The sequence below is a fragment of the Palaemon carinicauda genome, chromosome 14 (assembly GCF_036898095.1).
Source record: "Palaemon carinicauda isolate YSFRI2023 chromosome 14, ASM3689809v2, whole genome shotgun sequence".
Lineage (NCBI taxonomy): Eukaryota > Metazoa > Arthropoda > Malacostraca > Decapoda > Palaemonidae > Palaemon > Palaemon carinicauda.
In genome coordinates this window covers 41,254,585-41,259,584 of record NC_090738.1, presented here as the reverse complement: position 1 = coordinate 41,259,584, position 5,000 = coordinate 41,254,585, and the positions used below count along the sequence as shown (strand labels likewise).

Genomic DNA, 5,000 nt, shown 5'->3' with positions numbered 1-5,000 from the left:
CTTTATTCTACGCTTTTCATGCACATCAGTGGAGATATTCTTTTGATGGCATCTCTCTCTCTCTCTCTCTCTCTCTCTCTCTCTCTCTCTCTCTCTCTCTCTCTCTCTCTCTCTCTCAAAACAAATCTTTATCTATTTTGTAAATGAAAAATACCCAAATGCAGACAAACTGAAAATATAAACTTCCATATTTTTCGATAAATATTATAAAAAAAAAGTATCATTCATAACAATTCCGAATAGCATAAGAACCCCATATTATTACTATTATTACTAGGTAGGCTACAACCCTAGTTTGAAAAGCTGGTTGCTTTGAGCCCAAGGGAGGAAAGGAAACGAGAAAAAATAAAATATTTTAAGAACAGTAACAACAATGGAGAAAATATTTCCTATATAAACTATAAAAACTCTAACAAAAGAGGAAGAGAAATAAGTAGAATCGTGTGCCCGAGTGGTACCCTCAAGCAAGAGAACTCAAAGCAACATTTGACTGAAAGGAAAAATCTGTAGTTAAAGAAAATAAAAGTACACTGTTAAAACAAATCCGTAATTTTAATGGGAAATTCTCCGTAAAAATATACTGTTCTCAGCCATATTTCAGTAAAATGCAAGCGACCGTAATTTTACCATACTCTGTTATTATATTTTACGGTTAGTGATCGTAATATCACTACGTCAATATATCCGTTTTTAAACTGTAAAAATCATGGAATAAATCTTGCCAGATATTTACCGTTTTTTTATGCAAATTTTTAACAGTGTACTATTATTTCGTTGATCTGCCCTTAATAACAGACTTCAAAATAAAAGTAATCCAATGTCGAAAGGCAGATACCTGAAGACAAGAGAGGTCACTTTATAGGGGAAAAGGAAAAAAAAAAACTTATAAAATTCAAGTGTTTAGTTACGAGCTTCAACTATTATCATTATCATCATCATCATCATCATCATTATTATTATTATCATTATTATTATTATTACTATTATTATTATTATTTTCATTATTATTATTATTATTATTATTATTATTATTATTATTAGCTAAGCTACAACTCAATTTGGAAAAACAGGATGCTATAACCGTAAGGGCTCCAACAGGGAAAATTATCCAGTGTGGTAAGGGAATCAGGAAATAAAATAGTGTATTTGAGTGTACCCTCAACCATGAGAACTCTACCCCAAAACAGTGGAAGACCATGGTACAGAGGCTATGGCAATACCCAAGACTAGAGAACAATGGTTTGATTCTGGAGTATCTTTCTCCTCCTATAAAAGCTGCTTCCCATAGCTGAAGTCTCTTCTGCTATTACTAAGTGAAATGTAGTAGCCAATGAAGGACTGTACTTAAAAGAACGAAATATGTAAATTTACTATACTGATATTTTGAACATTAGCGGACGTACGTTATAAACGCTGGCCGATATCTTAAAAAAAAAAAAAAAAAAAAAAAAAAAAAAAAAAAACTAATAGGCAGAAAATAAAAAAAAAAATCTAATAGGCAGAAGAAAAAAAATCTAATAGGCAGAAAATGAAAAAAAAAACTAATAGGCAGAAAATGAAAAAAAAATCTAATAGGCAGAAAATTAAAAAAAAAATGTAATAGGCAGAAAATTAAAAAAAAATCTAATAGACAGAAAACGAAAAATAATCTAATAGGCAGAAAATGAAAAAAAAATCTGATAGGCAGTAAATGAAATAAAAATTTAATAGGCAGAAAATTAAGAAGTAAAAATTTAATAGGCAGAAAATGAAAAAAAAAAAATCTAATAGGCAGAAAATGAAAAAAAATATCTAATAGGCAGAAAATGAAAAAGAAAAATATAATTGGCAGAAAATGAAAAAAAAAATTAATTGGCAGAAAATGAAAAAAAAAATCTAATAGGCAGAAAATTAAAAAAATAAATCTGATAGGCAGAAAATGAAAAAAAAAAATCTAATAGGCAGAAAATGAAAAAAAAATTAATTGGCAGAAAATGAAAAAACAATCTAATAGGCAGAAAATGAAAAAAAAAATTAATTGGCAGAAAATGAAAAAACAATCTAATAGGCAGAAAATGAAAAAAAATTAATTGGCAGAAAATGAAAAAAAAAAAAATCTAATAGGCAGAAAATTAAAAAAATAAATCTGATAGGCAGAAAATGAAAAAAAAAAATCTAATAGGCAGAAAATGAAAAAAAAAATTAATTGGCAGAAAATGAAAAAACAATCTAATAAGCAGAAAATGAAAAAAAAATTAATTGGCAGAAAATGAAAAAACAATCTAATAGGCAGAAAATGAAAAAAAAATTAATTGGCAGAAGTTGAAAAAAAAATTTAATAGGCAGAAAATGAAAAAAAAAAATCTAATAGGCAGAAAATTTTAAAAAATAAATTAATAGGCAGAAAATGAAAAAAAATCTAATAGGCAGAAAATGAAAAAAAAATTAATAGGCAGAAAATTAAAAAAAAAATCTAAAAACAGAAAATGAAAGAATAAAATTTAATAGGCAGAAAATGAGAAAAAAAATTAATAGGCAGAAAATGAAAAAAAAAAATAATAGGCAGAAAATGAAAAAAAAAAATCTAATAGGCAGAAACTGGTAGATAATTATATGATTGACTGATGATTGGTTTATATCAAGCCTTCACTCATTACAGCTAATTATATTTAATTATATTTAATGATATTTAATTGGATTTCATTGTGCACCAGCGCTGGGACCAGGGAGGTTATCCAGCAACCGGGTGGAGAGGGTTCCCAAGTTACCCTATGAAGTGAAAGTTAAAAAAAAGAGGGAATTGAGGTAAAGTAAAAGTAGAAGACCAGAAAGTGGGTGTTTACTACGAGCCGAAGGGAAAATCCAAAGACCCATTATAATGCGTACAGTGAACCACGTGATGTGTACTGTCGGCAGTCCTCTACAGGATGGCCTGGAGACATGAAATTGAAGGCAGCTCCCAGATGAGAGATAGGTGAATGAAGAAATACAAATAATGAAAATGTTGAAAAGACAAATAAAACAAGGAGAAGGAGAGAGAACGAAGGAGAATTATCGACCCTGTGTAAACTCAAATAGCCTGAAGGTAGGACTCAAGGATCCTCAGTCTTCACACACCCACTTCGTTTCTTAGAGGACACGTGACCACTCTCAACTTCCACCCTCGCTCAAAGCCCTGCTCTCTCACTCGAAGCTCTTCACTCGTCCCCGTTATTCTTTTCGTAAACAAGATCATATTATATCTGAACTCATGCGTTTATAAGTTGATCTGGGATTTGCAGTTTTATTTTTCATCTAGTATAAAGGTTTTTAAGGTTTAAAGGCCGCTCATGAATGGCAGGGCCAAGGGACAGTGACATAGCCCTATCAAGCAGGACGATGCCCTAGAGATTGACCATATATATATATATATATATATATATATATATATATATATATATATATATATATATATATATATATATATATACATATATATATATATATATATATATAAACATATATATACATATATATACATATATACATATATATATATATGTGTGTGTGTGTATATATATATATATATATATATATATATATATATATATATATATATATATATATATATATATATATATATATATATGATCAGCGGCCAAGTACCCTTTCATCCAAGCTAGGATCAAGGAGGGCCAGACATTGGTTGTTGATGACTCAGCAGATGTACCTATAGGCTCCCCAACCCCATTTCTTAGCTCACAAGGTTAGTGAAGTTGCAGAAACCAAAGAAACTAACGAGTTTGAAACTAGCAACTGGGATATCGTAAGAAGATATGTAAAATAAAACTGGCAGTAAAGAAGTTAAACTTTACTTGTATAATAGAAAGAAAAGATATAAGAAATCAGTGAAGAAAATGTTAATGAAGAACAGGATTCATTCTAACACACGTGTTGATTTTGTCATGTTTAATTTACTCTTATTAACAGAAATCGAACAAGAGTAAAAGATTTACCTAGGTTTCATTTAATCTTATTAACAGAAACAAAACTGGAGGAAGGATTTACCCATGTTTAATTTACTATTATTAACAGAAACAAAACTGGAGGAAGGATTTACCCATGTTTAATTTACTATTATTAACAGAAACAAAACAGGAGGAAAGGATTTACCTGTTCCATTCACTCTCATTAACAAAGAACAAAACAGGAGGAAGGATTTACCTGTTACAATCATTCTTATTAACAGAAACAAAATTGGAGTAAAATATCTACATGTTTCATTCATTCTTATTAACAGAAATAAAACAGGAGCAAGGATTCACTTGTTTCATTCATTCTTATTAACAGAAATAAAACAGGAGCAAGCATTCACTTGTTTCATTCATTCTTATTAACAGAAATAAAACAGGAGCAAGGATTCACTTGTTTCATTCATTCTTATTAACAGAAATAAAACAGGAGCAAGGATTCACTTGTTTCATTCATTCTTATTAACAGAAATAAAACAGGAGCAAGCATTCACTTGTTTCATTCATTCTTATTAACAGAAATAAAACAGGAGCAAGCATTCACTTGTTTCATTCATTCTTATTAACAGAAATAAAACAGGAGCAAGCATTCACTTGTTTCATTTTCTTATTAACAGAAATAAAACAGGAGCAAGGATTCACTTGTTTCATTCATTCTTATTAACAGAAATAAAACAGGAGCAAGGATTCACTTGTTTCATTTTCTTATTAACAGAAATAAAACAGGAGCAAGCATTCACTTGTTTCATTCATTCTTATTAACAGAAATAAAACAGGAGCAAGCATTCACTTGTTTCATTCATTCTTATTAACAGAAATAAAACAGGAGCAAGGATTCACTTGTTTCATTCATTCTTATTAACAGAAATAAAACAGGAGCAAGGATTCACTTGTTTCATTTTCTTATTAACAGAAATAAAACAGGAGCAAGCATTCACTTGTTTCATTCATTCTTATTAACAGAAATAAAACAGGAGCAAGGATTCACTTGTTTCATTTTCTTATTAACAG

The 5,000-nt window shown here is 29.4% G+C and overlaps 1 protein-coding gene across 1 annotated transcript in view; it reads right to left on the bottom strand.

Moving 5' to 3' along the window:
* The window catches only part of LOC137652734 (cell adhesion molecule Dscam2-like), an 80,051-nt gene that overhangs the window by 47,619 nt on the left and 27,432 nt on the right, over positions 1–5,000 (bottom strand). The gene's annotated exons all lie outside the window — the stretch shown is intronic.